Raw genomic sequence first — 18,671 nt, forward strand, 5'->3', positions numbered from 1 at the left:
CTATCAGTATTCACAGTACTAATTTTAATTTGTTGCTATGGAATGAAAGTGTAAAACAAGAGATTGAATAAGATTCTTGGAGACCTGTGGAGTGTTCTTGATGCTGGCAGGTGCTGCTGCTGCAATGCAATAAGAGCAAATTGCATCTCTGGATTGTATGCAGTCAGCATCCAACACAATATCTAGGTATATTTCTATGCACAGTGATTCCAGTTTTTGTGAATTCCAAATGCAAACTGATCTGATCCACGTCTCCTGGACAAATGTGCCGATGAATACATAATTATCCTTTAGATTTCATGCTTCTCTGAACTTGTGTTATATTTCTTGAATCAGAAAATTACCCAAATGCATTGAGAATGCACGTTTTAGGATAAAATGCACATATATGTTGGGATAAAAATTGGTTTTTTGCATACTTTGTAGTAAAAATACGTATTTAAGTGCAGATTAACATTGGAATGGATTTGACTTGTGAATGAACACATGCAAAATTGACATGGCCTGGAAATAGATGGATCCATCCCAATAGTGAGACTGTTCAATTCATTTGTTGGCCCATTTCTTGAATCTTGCTTCAAATCTGCTTACAGTACTTATCTAGAGAATAAAAGCAATTTTCAAAAGTAAACCAGTTACCAATCCACCTAACAGTTGGCTCGTCCATCCCAGCTTATTATTATTATTATTATTATTAGTCATAGTAATAGTACATCATCACCGTCATCTGTGGGGTAATGCTAATGTTTAAGTATGTTTAAGCATGGGGCAAGAGTTCCTTAGCCCATTTATAAGTCTTTAAAGCGCAAATAACAAGGATATCAATTCTCAAGTTGTAAAATAAAAGAGATTTCTCTTTCCTTGTGCTTTGGATTCTCTATCCCTTATTCATTTTGTTCCAACTCACACTCTTAAGAAAATGTGCTATAAATATATTATTATGGGCAAGGTAACATTGGAGGACGTTGCTGAGATTAAAGAGCTGGCTCACCGCAGAATTGTTTCAGGACATCATGTTGTGACTTTTTTTTTCCAAGGGGAATGAAAATGAGACAGACGTTTTCCATTATTGCTAAATGCTGAGTTGCTTGCATTATGCCACAGGCTCTAGGCAGTAATCATGTATAGCTTTCTTCTACTGAGTGGGCACTCTAGCCTGTAGAAAGTGGAATTCCATCTTGTTGACACATTATGCTTCTCTTTCTAAGCAAGTTGTTTCATTGCTAAAATATGACATGCTTCTCTAGGATAACTGAAATACTCTTTTCTGGTAATGTCTAACATGGTTTGCAGTGATCTGTAAGAAAACACTAGAGCCTTCAACATGGGCGAGTGTTGATAAGCCTTAATGTCGCCCTCACTTCACCATAGTGCAATGCAATTAACATGCCATACCACTGCCAAATGACATTATTATTATCTCCAGTATATGTGCCGTGCTGTACTGCAACCCAGTGATCCTGTGGCAGATGTAAAATTCAGATGTCAGATCTGACAACGTATAGCAGTCTGAAACCACATTTCCATTATTAAGAGTGTAGGTCATATTAATTATTCTCCTTCTGAGAAACGGCAAAACACAGTTTAGATGCTGAATGCATGTCTGTTTCTGTATTTGGATTTAAAATGAGTCAAAAACAGATAATTTTACCTATACCTATCAACTGCACCAAGATTTGTAGTTATTCCTAGCAGTGTTTTTCCACCAGTATGGGTAAGATGTAGACAGAATGGAATGGAATCTGTAGAAGTTGAAAATATGGCTTCAGACATGTCCCAAGCTTTCTGGATCTGATGGGAGTTTAGTCCAAATAATCTGGAAACCAGACTGGTGAAATCTGATGTATAAAAAATAGTGAGAATCCTTTAATCCCACCCACATATGCATAGTGCATATGGATATTTAAGTTCCTAGGTTCAAAGATGTAATAGTAACATAAGTAATTCTGTATCTCTTACCCATAATATATTACTGATACATTTGTTTACTGGAAGCACTGCAAAAAGAAATACTCGGTAGTTAGAAATAGTTAACTACAGGAAAGAGGGTAATCCAGGCATAATGCAGGATACAGTGAACTTCCTTTGGAGGCAGAGGCTGTGTGTGTGTGTGTGTGTGTGTGTGTGCGCGCACGTACAGCCTTTGCACACACTGTCAGGAACAGTGTGACAAAGAACTAGTTCCACAGCTAAAGGCTGCAGCTGGCTGGTTTTTGTTTTTGTTTTTGTTTTGTTTTTTGTATTTAAAGAAAGCTACAACCAACAATTAATTCATGGCAGAGGGAATATACATTTCAGGATGAAGGCATGGAATTGGGACCAGAAATGCAGCTAAAGCTGAAGTCCGATGCCCTGCCATATTTTTGGAGTGTGATCCGTCTTTCAATTTTTTATAAGCTTTCTAATCTTGTTTTGCCAGCTCTTAAAGTAGAGATCACTGGCTGAGGTTGCAGAGTCTTCTCAGAAAGGTTGTCCCCTTGCTGACTTCAGGTACTGTCTAAAGATGCATAGCACCTGAAGCTATCTAGAGGAGCAAGCACTTCCTCTTCCCGGTGAGGTCTTCAGGGGTCTTATGGCTTCTGAAGCACTAGAGACAACATGGTGGGAAGGAAGGATAGCTAAGCCATATGGCCAGGAGAGAGAAATTTTCAGTGGGTTAAATTGCAATATCAAAGAGAATGCCATTAACCAAAAAACTACCTGTGGGCATGTGCTCCTTCTCTTCATGTGAAAGATGTCAGTCAGAGGAAGTGAACAGAAATGCTGGGGTTGAACACTTCATATTATTATAAAAATGCTCAAATTCTCAGAGAATCTTTCCAGGGCATAAAGGGGCATTTTCTACTCTCCCACTGACAGTGTATCATTTTCAACTGACTGCATCTGAAAACAGATAAGGCAAATCAAGATGAATCTAAAAATTAACATAATTGAGGACAAAAGTAGTGAGCTTTTGCTTTGAACAAAGAGGTGCATCACTGAGTCACAGAAAATGAAACATTAATGCAATCAGCTGAGGCTATGGACTGACTGGGAGTGACAGAGACCAACGACAGGGTCCCAATTATAGAACAGCCTTATCTGAGCAATCATCTACAAACGTTTCACATGTGAGCAGGAATAAGGTACATGGTCTGAATGATGAATATTGCTAATAATAAATATAAAAGAAATACATTGAAATCTAACTAAACTTCTCTAGTGCATCACACAAAAGCCATTTCACAAAGAGTGCTTTGCATTCATCTTACGATATCACTGTATGCGAGAGCTATTTAAGAAATGGAAAAAGGTGGAAATACAAGATAAAGAGGAGGATTAGATCTAGTTACAGGTAGCTAGCTGTGTTGGTCTGCTGTAGTCGAAACAAAATTAAAAAAAAAAATCCTTCCAGTAGCACCTTAGAGGATTAGAGTGAGCCTATTGACCCAGGATTTATAGTTTGTGTTTGCTCAAACTTTTGATAAGACAAACACAAAGAGCGACCTCCTTGGCTGTCACTTAATCTTTTGAAATGACCCATAAAACAGTTTTACAATGCATTCAGATATAATAAGATTATAGCAGCTCATAATCAGACAGAAAGCCCCAAATGGCACCAATTAAGCAGTTGTGATCCACTAGTGCGGCCATAAACACAAATGTACAGTGGTGCCCCGCAAGACGAATGCCTCGCAAGATGGAAAACCCACTAGACGAAAGGGTTTTCTGTTTTGGAAGTGCTTCGCAGGACGAATTTGCTATTGCAAGACGAAAATGTCTTGCGATTCCTGGGGGTTTTTTTTCGCTCCCCACCCCCTTTTCCTAAGGCACTAAGCTGTAATAGCCTTTTAGCAGCTAATCCGCTAATCCCTTAAGCCTTTAATAGCCGCTAATAGCCGCTAATAGCGCTAATCCGCTAATGGGCTTGCTTCGCAAGACGAAAAAACCGCTAGAGGAAGAGACTCACGGAACGGATTCTTTTCGTCTTGCGAGGCACCACTGTATGTGGGAGTCCTAAATGAAGGAAACTAAGCCCTAAAACCTGGTTCTTCAGGAAATACTGGCCCATTTCAGGCACTATGCCGCTGTGAGGGAGAGCAGAGATATGTCTGCTAGTTTTGCCCACCCCATCATCCATCTTATCACTATGCCTCTCTCCACTGGACTTGGTACGTTGGAGGACAAACACTTGTAGCAGGATCCCTGCTGCCCTGTACTAGCCCCTTACTGCCCATCAATCTCTCTGCTTCAGCTGACAAAGCTGGTCTCAGAGGTGGTGTTGAAGAGTCCCATTCTTCTGGTTCTGGGAGACTTCAACATCCATGCTGAGGCAGCTGGCTCTGGGGTGGCTCAGGACCTCATGGCCGCCATGACAACCATGGGGCTGTCCCAGCATGTCACTGGCCCAACACACATGGCAGGCCACACTCTGGACCTTGTTTTTTCGACTGGGCAGTAAGCCCTGCATAAAGTCTGGGCAGATCCCGGTAATTGCCTCAGCCATGTCGATTTGCAGCACAGCAGGTTCACAGTTAGATGACTGATTGCTTGAACTTATTTCAAACATATAGTTTGGAGTCTTCAGCATAATCCTAATTCTGATAATCTAATGAAACTTGTGCTATGCAGAGATGCCCTCCATTAATTTTATTCCTGTGTATGAGTTGTTAATATGTGAAGAACCTTGGTTATTCTTTTTTTAAAAAAATATTCTGAACTGAACAGCCCAGTCACTTTCCCCCTAACAGATGCGATACATATTTCATATTTGAAGTTTTAAAACAAAACTACAGAATTATCAGATTGTGAAAAGAGCATTCATTTGATTACTTAGTTGATGGGGAAACTGTTTTTCTTTAGTATTGGGTGTAGGAGGCTTATGTAACTTCAAATACTTCTCTGAATTGAAGACCAAGCATTAAAAAAATACAAAAGCCTTCACTTTAAAAGAAATATTTTGGAACTGTTTCAAGTGGCTGAAAATAGACTTAGAATAGAAAATGTGTCTCAACCTGAACAATAACATTTCTGCTGCAAAGCTATATTACAAAAAGTAAAGGGAATATCATAAAAAACTGAAATGATCTGTGAAAAGAAAATAAAGTGATCCAATTAAACAAGAGACATCTCTAGCACATAAAAGGGAATGCTCTGAATTGAAAACAGGAGTGTGTTGTCGAGGACAATGGGCAACTGTATTTCAGATAGAAGCATGGGAAATAATAGACAACCAGATACACTTTGGACATAAAATAATATCCTACAGAAGACGTGATGGGGGGGGGGATTCTGGTGGGGATAATATATCCTTGAGTAGCGTCCTTGGCTGAGGGCAGTGAGTCATGGTTGGATAGTCATATCTCGATTAATTTCATTCTATCCATACATTTCTCTGAAATTAAATTTTGCTACCACTAGCAAGTCCCCTACTTCCAAGACCTTTTATGCTAAATCAAATAGCAGGCAGTGTGACTATTGAGAGTATCTGTTCTGCTGGTGCTTAAGATTTGATACAGTTGAAAAGATACAGATCACCATTTAAAAAATACTAGAGTCCCACATGCTCTCTTAGGATCAGTTATGAACAAGGTTGGACAAGTTATTTGTGCATGTGGGCTCAGTGCTAGAGATCTTTTTACCAATTGCATTGAGATGACTTGTTATTCCCACTAAGACACCAGTTTTCACTCTTGGGCATCCCATTGCTTGTTTGCATGACATGGCACTTACTTACTTACTTACTTACTTACTTACTTATTTGGAAAATTCATATCCCACCCTTCAGAGAATATTCTCTCAGAGCAGCTAGCATAAATTTAACAGAGTAAAACCTGAGAAAATAATAAACACAGTAAGAGCAGTGGAAAACTAAAACAATGCAAGCCAGATTAAAAGCAATGCATAAAAACCCAACAGCTAAAATATATGGGTGAATAGAAAAGGTCTTCACCTGGCCCTGAAATGATGTCTCCTTGAGGACAGTGTAGGAAAGTCAGGGAACCACAGCTGAACTTGAGGGGACCAAAGAAGGGTCTCAAAGAAAGATACTGTAATAGTGCCTTGTCAGATATGTGTTGAAAGCACTTAATATACCCTATACCCAAACCATTCAGCAGCCAGAAGTAAATTAGAAACCAGCACAGTTGTTTTCAAACTGGTGAGGTGTATTCCATATACCTGGTACCAATTATCAGTCTTTCTACAAATTTTGTACCAACTGCGGTTTCTAAGCTGTCATCAATGACAGCCCCATGTACAACAGGTTGCAGTAAACCAAGTGGGATGTTAGCACTTTATGAATAACTGTGTCTAGGCTATCTTGGTCCTGAATATAGTGATTCATCAATGCTAGTGGACAAAAGTCATCTAGAGACCTCAAGGCAACTTGGGCCTCCACAGAAAAGTAAAAATCTAATGACATCTCAGGGTTAGGAACCTCATCCTTCAGAAGGAGTGCAACCCTCCTCAAAACTAACCAAACATTATCTTCCAACATTGCTAGACCACCCAGCAACAACATATTCATCTTTTTGGGATTTGGCTTCAGTATTGACTGTCCTCCTGTCCATAACTAATCTCAGACAACACTCTGAATGCAAGCCAATGCCAGCAACCTGTATTTCTCTTACTGTTCTGCTAAGTCAGTGGTGCATTGCCACCATTGCTAAAAATCTGGAATATCCTGGTTTTCCTCACTTAATGAGAGGCTTTTCAAAGATCTAAAGGCATAGAGGCTGTAGAGGAGGTTAAACAACCTGTGACCGACTAAGCCAACCAAGTCCTTAGTGGCAAGCACATCCGTTTCCCTCTTTGACTTAGTCAGGTTCTCTTTCCATAAGCTGCACCAGAAAGGTATGGGGCAAACAGCCTCTCGGACAAATCATCAAACTAGCTCCATGATTGGTCACTTGACAAGAAGACATTTTCCACTTCCAAATTTTATCTGAATCATAAACTAGAAATATAAGGCTCCAATATTTACTGTACAGTGGTACCTCGGGATCTGAACAGGATCCGTTCCGGAGCCCTGAATATAAGCCGCTACCTTAAAATTCTGCAGGCACTCACACCCGTTCCGTTTTACCGTATGTCTGTTTCAGCAATGATATCGTAAAAGCCATTTTTTGTAAGGCTGCAAATTTAAGCCGCACTTGTAACTTTTCATGGTCAGAATTTGGGGGGGGGGGGGTGAGGCTTATATTCAGGCCAATACAGTACTTGAAAGTTAACTCAGTCAAATTCAACAGAACTTACATGAAAGAAAATCTGTTTCAGATTACTTCTTTTCCAGAAATCTAAAATGTGGCTAAAGCTCACCCTTTCTGAGAAACGCCCCCATTACTTTTATGGTGCTACCCTGTCTCTTGACTATGAACAATGTAATGGTGGAAAACATGGTTTATTGACAGGTTTGATCAAATCAATGAGAAAATAGCACCACATGCAGAACAAAATAATAGATTTATGGATGCATTTTTGAGATATGTGCTAAAAGATTTCACCGTTCAGGGAAACCTGTCACTGTTATTGTATTGCTTCCCTTTCAAGCAATGTAATTTGTCCCAGTGGGGCATAGAATTAATTATTAGCAAATGATCACTTGTATTATTTCAGTCAATAGACGTCCAAACAGCTCAATCTTCGTTTTCAGTGTGACATGTAGCTATTGAAAATTGCATTAAAGTACATTGACACATGGCAGAAACAAATTGCCCTCATAACATTTATAAATGCTGCTTGATTATAGAAATGTTATCTGTGTAATTTCAACATGTTAGACATTACTACAGGAGAACAGTTGTGATTTCGCAGTGTGAACGGATTATGCTGATTTTCCACACTGGAGGCAGGGTGGGATGGGAATACTACGTCCTGTTCTGAACATTTTCATTGACATACTTGCTGGGAGAAGAAAAGAAAGCTCCCAGGTGAGAGCTGGGGGCGGGGGGGAGGTCCACCACTTTCAGTCCGTGACAAGGGTTAAGAGGTACCTTTGAGAAAGGACTCTGTGTTTTCTTCTCTCTTTCTCTCCCTGTTTTTGTTTTTATTTAGATCTGTTTCTTTTATCTTACTGTATTATGAAAAAGCTTTAATAAAATCTTATGGGGCGGAACTAAGATAATAGCAGAAAAACTTTGTAAGCAAATTAGCAGGCAAAGTGTGTAATACACGCTGGCTCACTCTTGGGAGAAGAGAGGCGGGAGGTGCTATGGTGTAAACCACTGAGCATTGGGGCTTGCCGATCAGAAGGTCAGCAGTTCGAATCCCTGCAACGGAGTGAGCTCCCGTTCCTCTGTCCCAGCTCCCGACAACCTAGCAGTTCAAAAGCACATCAGTGCAAGTAGATAAATAGGTACCGCTGCGGCGGGAAGGTAAACAGTGTTTCCCTGCGCTCTGGTTTTCGTCACGGGGTTCCATTGCTCCATGCTGGTTTAGTCATGCTGGTCACATGACCCAGAAAGCTGTCTGTAGACAAACGCTTTCTCCCTCAGCCTGAAAGCGAGACGAGCTCTGCAAACCCATAGTCACCTTTGACTGGACTTAACCATCCTGGGGTCCTTTACCTTTTTTTTCTCTTGGGAGAAGTGGACCCCTTGGTCTTGGAAAGTTTTAAAGTGGGGCATTAAAGGCACACGTGCTTATTTAGTCATGATCTTGAGCAACCGATATAGTAGAAATGCACTTCTAAGCATTACATATTTTTTCCTTAAAACCAAAGTCTTTGGTTGGTAATGTTGTTGTTTCCTTTGTTCTGTTACATCTGGAAATCAATAAAACACAGAAAAATGAAAATACATACTTCACTCTTTTTTCTTTTTTGCACCTTTGTACTAATACAGTGGTGTGCCCAGTCCTAAACGCCTGTGGGTAGCACAACAATTTGGAAGGTTGTACATATGGAGTGGTTCAAAACTATCCAAATCCTCCTCCTTTATCTCCCTCCTTTAATGTTTCAAGGCAAACACACTGTAAATTTTTAGCAGTCCACACAGTAAATGAAATCAAAATGTCGTCTTTTAAAACAAACAGGAATTCTGTTGTGAGATTTTTTAGCGTGCCTTGAAGTGTTGTTACTCCAGTGGCAAAGTAGGTAACAGCTTAAAGCACCAATTATCTAAGCCTGCAGCATGAATCCACACACTAATCTTTAAAAGATTGTCAATATGGTGTATTGATTAGAACACCTTCCTCCCGTATGATATTAATATGATATTACCATCAGATATTACCATGACCATTGGTCATGGATGATGGAAGCTGTAGTTCAAAACACTTAGGGGAAACTGAATTAAAAGTGGCTTGGGAATCACTTCCTCATTCTTGTCTTCCAACGCAGCTATGGTAACAGTGCCCAAAAGAACCACCTGGATGAAGGCAATCACTTGGTTTCTTCCCAAAATAATATTACCCATAGGGGTTAGTGGCTGTAGTTTTAGATAGATTGTTGTCTCTCCCCCCCCCCCCTCCACACCCGTACGGCTTCTTTCCTCCAACTCCCCTTACAGCAGCCTTGCCTTCAACACATACAAATTATTACTTTTTTAAGTGGAGAAATTGTTGGTATTTGTATTCAGGAAAACTTTTTCATGGCTTCTCAGTTTAACCTTTACATCGACTTCCTCTGATTCATTGCAGAGAAAGATAAATGTCGTAGAACAGTGTGGGGAGAACAATTGAGTGTTTTTTTTTTGGGGGGGGGGTTGGTAGAATATACCAAAAAAATCCTTTACTGAGACTCTTCTCGCAGAGCACAGTTTTTTGGCTGCATTTTATCTTGTGTTTTGCAGTAGAAGCTTTTATTATTAGTATAGTGTTCTTTCAGTAAAAGGGGACCATAGTGTTTTAGTAACATGCTATTACAGTCACGACTCTGTCATCATTCTTCATCTGAACCATCATTTCCCCCCAATAGCGTTTACACCTTTTGTTATGCATTGTCCTGAAGATCTGTTCTGAAGCAATTCACAGAAGGAGGGGGTTATCATTATGTCGACTTGGGAAACGTACTTCAGATCTGACTTGATCAAGGCTGTATTCAGGATAGGGTTTAATTTGTAAGTGAGGCTGTGCTTCCTTCACAAGTCAATAGCTAGCTTATTGCAGCAGCCACGTGTGGGTTTTTTAAAAACTTATTTGCCCAGGTAAAACTGAGACTGGTGGGGATCTGGTTAGAAATAGAGGAGAAATTTCGTTCAGTTTGCATTCATAAGCAACCCTACCTAATTTGCAACACCAGTTCTCTGGAACAGCCTTCTAATATTGTACTGCTTTTGATATTTCTTCCATTTTTTTTTTTCTGTTTAGGCAAACCTACCCAGATTAGTAATTGTGTTATGTATATTTGTTTTTAAACCTGTTGGTTTTATCTAGAATTTGATTATTTTATTAAGTCTATTTGTTTTTAAACTGCTTGTGGTGTTTAGTTTAGTTTTCTAAATTAGGCAGTATATAAATCCTGTTAAAATAAATGACAAGTGACTGAAATGACTCAGAGCAGGGAGGTAATAGGAAGGCTTAGTTCTCCTCACCCACATGCCCATTTAATGTGAAAAATTAATTCGTCCTCCCTTTCTACATGAATGGGGCCAGAATATGAATAAAATATCTAACTGGCCTCTTCATAGCCAGCTGGGCCCTAAGATTGCACTATTTTATAATCACTTTTAACACAGCATTCTTTATCTGCTGTCATTGAGCATGGTGCCTATGATTAATTGCAAAGTAAATAATATTTAGAAATATTGAGTACTCAACAAATCTACATGCCGATCTTGAGACATTTAACAACTGAGGTAGAGGCTCAACAAGGGAAGATAAAACTACATTGATTTCCAACAAATGACATCTTAGTACTGATCAAACTGTTATGTTCTAAATGCCTGGTTTTTCATTGTGGTCTGCCATGGGAGTCATATGTGGTGCCTTACTTGGTCTGAAAACCTTTCCGGTACCAAGTATGGCCTGACTATTTTTGTCCCGGCTGCTATTGTTAATTTTCTCTCTCTACGGCATCCTTCTGATCTGTTATCTAAGTTGATCCTTTCCATTATTCTTGGTGTCCAAAGCCAGCACCTTCAACCTCTATTGATTTTTCCAATTATGCAAACTTCTACTGGCTTCCTAAAAACAGACTGTGGTATCTTGTTTTTAGGTATTTGGAGGGTTGGCAATCTTGCAGATGTATATGAGTGGCAAAATTTGCTTTAGATCAAACAGTAGTTTCACATAAGCATTTATAACATCCAACTATGTAAACGATGCAATGGTATTTCACTAGCATCTGTAACTTTGGTTAATTATCATGAAATGAGTGTCCCAGTATCCCCCACTTCCCCAATTTCCAAGCTCCTTTGAGAGCATCATAATTAGTTCACTGTTTACAGTTGGGTGACTTTCCATACAATTTGAGCCACCATTGAGTAACTTTGAAAATGTCCACCCTATGGCTTATAGTCATTTTCTGTTGAATAGATCTCTGTTGTTTTGAGCCATGCATCAGCATAACCCTGATTTTTAAAAAGAGTGGCTTCATCCTTTTAATAAAAACTAATGTGACATATCTGAGACCGTGTATCTGATTAAGTCATTGGTCTGCTGCCTGTGAAAACTCAACCCTGTAAATCACTTAGTAAATCAGCACGGTAAATCTCTGACGCATCGCAGCACCTGTCTTTTTGCAGCTGTAGATTAGGAATAGCCTTTTCTACTAATTCTGGGAAAGATGCTAGCTGCAGGGCGGGGGGGAATAATGCATTTTGAAAAGCTACACACCCACACACATGTCATTGCTGTTCTCTGTAATGTGTAGCACTGCTTAGAGAGAACTACTAAAGCTTTCCCTGCCTTTGCTTTCTGGGTTTTTATCTCTGTGACTGTTTCTTGCTACCTGGATATGAAAGGCCTGCCACCTAGTGTTACACCTGTTTCTGTGGTTGCTGCTGCCGTTCTTCCTTCTAAGTTTTGCTGCAGTCGTGCACAAGCAAAAGCCCTGTGAATTGAAACTGATGCTCGCAGACAGTACAATGCTCTGCATTTTACATTTTCCCACTCTCCTTGGTTTGGCTATTTACTGGAAACACCAGCTTTGCATAGCCCTAAGACAGCGAGAATGTCTTATGTTGTCTACTTCTAGAAGCTGTTGCAATGCCCTGTAGGGCATCCTAGCTGTTTGTCCTAAATTGAGATGACAGTGTTGCTCATATTAAATTGCCTTCTTGCTTGGCTTGGCATGCTGGGATCCATATCTATTAATGCAGGAGTGTCCAAGTGTCCTGCCAGGAAAGCAATTTGTTCCCCAGTAGGGTGTCTGTAAAGCAGCTGGTCTAGGAAGCCATCAGAGGTGATGTTAGGGGCAAGTTGTGTTTTTCTTGATTTAATGGAAATTTTTACTGATCCATCTCTGTCTTTCCCCCCAGAAATTGTCGCCAAGGCAGCACATATCTATCTCCGGTTACCTCTCCTCCCTCTCTTACAGTCCTGTCATATCTTGCTGGTGGTGAGACAGCTTTCACAGCCTGAGCCTCATAATAGACACTCTGACAACAACCAATGTGCTATTAATGGATTTGGGGGTGGGGGAGCTGAAACGCCCTAAAGAGATGACATAGCTTTGGAGCATTCCTGTTAACCATCAGCTTTGAAACTTCTGTTCAAAAACACAGGAAGCTTGTCTCTTAGCTAGAGAGTTGAAGTATATGCACAAGCATTAACACAGATAGGCAATCTCATTTAACCTCAGCGGGATAACTTGTGGGCAAGTCTGCTGGTGGTCTTTCAGATCCCGTAGTCATTGCTAATTCCTGAATCACAAGTGCTGCTAATGTACACAGCCACTAGATGCTTATTTTCAGCATAAATATGGTAAAGAAAAGAAGTGATAACGAAGTGGAAAGAAGGAAAGAGATGAATATATGGATTATGGCTGAGATTTCTGGGACTTCTTATATTTTGTGAAGGATGTGCATAAGCAATCACATTACCATATCCATTTAGTCTACACATTAAGAATCAGAGAGCAAAAAGCATGGATGATGGAGACTATAGTAACCTTTATTGACCTTGATTAGGGCTCCTTAATCGTATTGTTAGTCACGTCATTGCTTAGCTTCCTACTCAATACCAGGAGAATTTCTGTGCAGTGCTAATATACTAATATAGTTTAAGAGATTACAGTAGGGGTCAGCAACCTAAGGCCCATGGGCCACAAGCAGCCCATGGGGGTAATTTAATCGGCCTATGGACCCCTGCCACCCGCTCAGGGACCCCCGCCGCCCACTCGGTCGACTCCCATGTGCTGCTGTAAACCGTCATGGAGCAGAGTGGGGACTGCCTTCCATGACACTGGCCGGCTTCCCATTGGCTGCAAGAAGCTCCTGCAGCCAATGGGAAGCTGCGCACGCCTCCTCCGTGCCAGAAGGAGTGCCAGAAATAGCGTTTGCGCATGCATGCGCGCACACACACTCTGGTCCACCATGGCGTCTGCAGGACCATGAACTGGCCCAAGCCACAAAAACTCTGCCGACCCTTGGATTACAGTCATGCACAGGTACACCTTACTATAAGCATTTATTTCATTATTATTTGAGTGTATAGAATCATAGCATCATAGAATTGCAGAGCTGGAAAGGCCCACGAGGGCCATCTAGTCCAACCCCCTGCAATGCAAGAATCTGTAAAGCATGTTACAGGAGTATAAGGCCTTAATCTCTGACCATTGTACATGATTTTATACAATCAGGGTAGATACCTCAACTCAAAGTATCTCAAGACTGTGCACCCAGTGTAGGATCAATAGGAATATGCAGACTTTCCTCCAGCATTGATATGAATGAGCAACTAAGGCTCACACAGGAGCTGCTTTATTGGGGCTACTTGATCTTTTTGAGATGTTGAATTTCTCCCATTGGGTTTACTCAACTTAGTTGGATATAACCCATTCAGGTTCACTGTGTTTTTGAGTGTGAATTTTCATACAGTTCTAAAAAATTACACAAATTAATGCAGAAATTGAAGAGACCAGACTTATGAATGAACACATGCACAACTGAGACAGGCCTGAAACAGGCTGATCTGTTCATCCCTAGCTGGACATGAGTGGTGCAGTGGTCTAAACCACCAAACCTCTTGGTCTTACAGCAAGCAAACCAACCAACCAACCCTGAGTTCTTCTGTTAATCATAGTTTCCCAGTTCAGATGAAAGAGAAACTATAGTTACAGCTTCAGAACAAGTTAGGATATTAAGAGATGGTTTGAATTTAGCTTAACATCCTGGTTTGTTACAAAGACATTAGGTATAGTTCCTGATTTCAATAAAATGGAAAGCTATGGTTGACAGAAGACTTCCTTGCTGACGAGTGAAGTAAAGAGCAAAGTTGCTATATGAATGATGAAATGGGCATTTTGTCTTGGCTTATTAATCTGAGATATAATCATCTGAATGCAGACACTATGCTTTCCTGTTTGTAGCAGTCACTTTAGAAAGCTACTTGATTCAGAAAATACAGGTGGAAGGATGAAATGAGTCTGTTTGCTAAAGATGTACATTATGCTGAATTTACTGGGCTTTAAAGTCTTATCACAGTTTCCTTTAACCCTGGGTCAAGATCAGAATAAAGAGCAAAGGCAGGAGGGTTACTACCAAGCACCAGGGGCAGAGGGACTGTGTCTATAAGAAAACATGTATATAACTAACATAAAGGAAATGTAAAAGGGGGAGAACAGTATTTGAGTCCATTTGAGATGGCTCCTGTGGTTGCATTCATTGGTATCACTAAGAAGGATTTAGACTTGCTGTGAGCTTTCATGTGTAGCACAGACCTGGTTTCATCTCTCCTCACATAAACTCACATGCCTGAATCTCTGGTGGTAGGCCAGGAATTCTTCAGTAGTTGCTGGTACGATGATAAGTAGTCGTGAAACAGAGAGGGAAAAGAAAGCGATCCATCCAGATTGGGGGGATGGGACCCATAAACCTGTATTCTTAATAGGAAGCGATATAACAGCAAAAGCAAGTGCTGCCCCCACAAAGGCTTGCTGACCTTAATTTTTTTAAAAAAGAAATCAGGTAGGGTTTCAGTGCATTGTTTCTATGCCTAGAAGGCGGTAGAGAGGGAATCTTAGAACTACATTTCCCAAACTCATGCCCTGAGATGTTTTGAACTACAATTCCCATCAGTCTTAGCCAGCATAGCTGATAGGAGTTGCAGTCCCAACACTTGCAGAGTGACAGGTTGGAGAAATCTGGGTTAGAAAGCGACACTTTCTTCCATAAAGCTGTCAAGGAGTGAAATCAGCAAAGGGTGGCACTCCTCTTTAAGTCTGAGGTGGCACTGGCCTTCAGTTTGAGAGTCATGCCTTGACTTCTGCATTGCACAAATGATATTGCAATATTTTCCTTGTTTTGCATTTTTTAAGAAAGAGAAGGGAAAGTGGAAAAGGGAAAAAGATTAGATGTGTATGATTAAATTAAAAGCTGATCCTGTAAGGTAAAGGTAAAGGACCCCCGGACGGTTAAGTCCAGTCGAATTTGATTATGGGGTGCGGAGCTAATCTCCGTTTTCAGGCTGAGGGAGCTGGCATTTGTCCACAGACAGCTTTTCCGGGTCAGGTGGCCAACATGACTGCTTCTTCCCACTGCAGTGGTACCTCTTTATCTACTTGCACTGGTATGCTTTCAAACTGCTAGGTTGGCAGGAGCTAGGACCCTGTTGCGTGGATTTGAACTGGTGACCTTACAACTGTTCTTGCTTTTTTCTCTCACACCTGGAGGGAGGAGGAAAGGAGAGGCATATGCAGCCAAAAGGATTGTACATACTTCAACTTATATGTGAGGACAAAAGCTCATGATCAGTTACATCTTAGGATTGGTTTAGACAAGTCTCACATGATCCTCTCCAGGAGTGCATAAAGCTGCTGGTGGTCACATAGATTTACAATGAACATGGAAATATTGATTGTATGAACTGATGCCTCCAGGTGGGGAGGAGCACAGGTCCACTGTGAAGAGCAATCACAATACAGGCAACAACCAACTTATGCACATCCAGTTGACATGCAACTACGCACCTGTGCGTTGCGCTAAACCTGGAAGTGACTTTACAAACGGGGAAAACTGCCCTAAAGGAGGCCAGAAAGGGCAAAAAGGCACAAAAACAATCCCATGGGCCTTTGTAAGTACAGTCCCACAAGCCCTTGCACTAACTGTTGAGGCCTTTGGAGAGTTGGAGTTGGAATAAGGAGGTTTGGAGGGAGCAATTGTGGTGGATTTTGGCAGGGTTTGGCATCTGGTAAGTGCTGCTGGCTTTTTAGGGGTTTCCAGAGGTTTAGATGGTGTCTGCAGGCTTTTACACTGTTGTTTCAAATATACGCAATTTCACTTAAATGTGTGGTGCCTTGGAACATAACTGCCATGTATATGGGGAATTGCCTGTAGTGCAGAAATGCACACAGTGGTGATTATCCAAATCATAGAGGTCACCCATACAGCCCTTAGGAAATGTTTTTATTTATTATGAGAGATAATGGGACAGATCAACAGCAATGTAAGTAATTCATAATATAGAGATAATGTATGTAAAGATTAATCCCCTGTGGGATTGTGAATTTTCATCTTGTTTTAAAAACTTTTTCCTTACCCTATGTGGCTGTTCTTTCCTGAGATCCTCAAGGACTCTGGGCAGAATGAAACTGTAATTCAGATTTGTAGCTAACGTAAAGGTGATAGGAGGGCACAACCAAACACAGTATACATAGAAAGGAGACTGAACTGCATTAGAGAAACATGAGCAAAGCAATAACATAGGAATATATAATGTGTAAACACTGCTATAGAAGGTCAGCTGCAACAAATGGATTTCTTTTAAGTATGGAATACACAATCACCAATGGCAGTATTCCTGATAAAGATATAAAATGAGAGTTACAATTCCTATAAAGGTTAGGAGATAGTAAATTATATGCCAGTGTACCATGGAGTCCAAACAAATACCAAGAAAAAGATACAAGTATTTGAATGTTATTGTTACAAGCAATAAATAAGTATTTGAGCAGTATAAAGAATCACTAACTATTGTATACCAGTTTTGTATGTGCAGAGAAATGCTTTTATATTTGTACTTGTGCGTTCTAAACTATAGTCCAAAGTTTTACAGTTTTATCTCCATCTGCCATTTGTGAGAAGTAGGCCCCAAAGGGTGTGGAATATAAGCCAAACAAAAGCCAAACAGGGGAGATGGAAAAGGTGCTGTCAGACCATGGGATTGTCCCTAATCAATGGGGAAATGGTTTGGGGGCAGGGAAATGTAGTATCTGGGAAACTGAAGTAGTTTTATATTAAAAGATTAATGCACTAGCCTTAAAAATGAATGCTATCAGGGTGGCTAAGCAGTAAAAATGAAGTCCAAACAATCAACAGTAAAATAAAAAAAGTTAAAACACAACAGACTTAAAAGCAAAGCATCAGATAAAATCAGTTTCAGATAACATTTAAAAGGGAAATGATTATTATGTGGAATAAGAACAGCTGTACATTTGTTGAATTGATTGTCAGAAAAGCTCTTTTAAGGTCAATCCAAGAAGATAAAGGGAAGTAAGACATGAACTGCTTTGTGGTGACTCTCCAAAAATTTAAAAATGAAATAAAAACTGTGGCTCTTATTCAGATTTAAATTTGTTGCAAAAATAGCATGGCAATTTGTATTTATTGCTATTTAATCATGGGAGAAAGAAAAAAATGTGTTCAGAATACTAATTGTGATGGGCTACATGAAAGAAAATTGTGCTGCTTACCCATAAGGTTAACAATATGTGAATCTTTTTTTTCCTGAAAAAGTTTTCAGTTACACACAAAAATTAACATAGAAAGAGAGTGCATTTTGGAAAAAGAAAAACAAAGTGATGAAAATGGTGGCTGCACCTTTTTACTTCTCACTCTCAGGAATACACATTAAATACTGAACAATTACATTTGCCAGCATGCCTACTTGTTCATGTAAATAACCATGCAATTATGCTGTGTTTGTCTTTTGTACCATGGAAACTACAGGATCTCAGAAGAACTTTGGTGGAAAAGTAAAAATTGAACCTACCGAGTTTTTAAATTATAACAGTAAAGTAGATGAGCAAGTTGTAACACATGGAGCTTAGATTCAGACACATCCATCTCTTTCTCAGTACATGTGAAAGTAAGGGAAAGCTAAGAGAGTCTTCCAGATTCATAATGAATTCTCAATATGATAAGTTCTTAACAGAATACAAGTTCACACCATTTAAAAAGGATTGCTAATTTTCTTTCTGTATAATGTGTTTTAAACTTACCTTAAATTCAAAACAGACTTGGGCTATTATCCAGAATGTCACTTTGGGTTTATCATGGCTTTCAATGCTTCTGGTCTTAAAAATAACTGCTGGTGATATAATTCAGAGGGGTGGATTTTGTGTGGCCAGCTGGCAATAGGACTTTGTTAAGAACTTTGCTTCAGGATGAGAACAGAAATCGCGTGGCGGGAGGCCCCATTAGCTAAAGTGGTGCTTCAGGTTAAGAACAGTTTCAGGTTAAGAATGGACCACCAGAACGAATTAAGTTCTTAACCCGAGGTACCACTGTATATATCACCCCTTTAAGAGGGGGACCCTGGAATCGCCTCCACAGGGGGGTGAGTCACCACTTCATGCCCCTCCCATACCGCCA

At 40.1% G+C, this 18,671-nt stretch overlaps 1 protein-coding gene and 1 long non-coding RNA gene across 5 annotated transcripts in view; both read left to right on the forward strand.

The window, feature by feature from the left end:
- Window positions 1–18,671, forward strand: part of PRKN (parkin RBR E3 ubiquitin protein ligase) — a 582,309-nt gene that overhangs the window by 507,169 nt on the left and 56,469 nt on the right. The window lies entirely within an intron of this gene.
- Window positions 11,830–17,875, forward strand: LOC310674724. Its single transcript, XR_014509739.1, has 2 exons — window positions 11,830–17,303; window positions 17,367–17,875. It is a non-coding gene; the product is annotated as an uncharacterized lncRNA (long non-coding RNA).

The sequence above is a fragment of the Podarcis tiliguerta genome (genome assembly GCF_965153285.1).
Source record: "Podarcis tiliguerta genome assembly, chromosome: 3".
NCBI classification, from domain to species: Eukaryota; Metazoa; Chordata; class Lepidosauria; order Squamata; family Lacertidae; genus Podarcis; species Podarcis tiliguerta.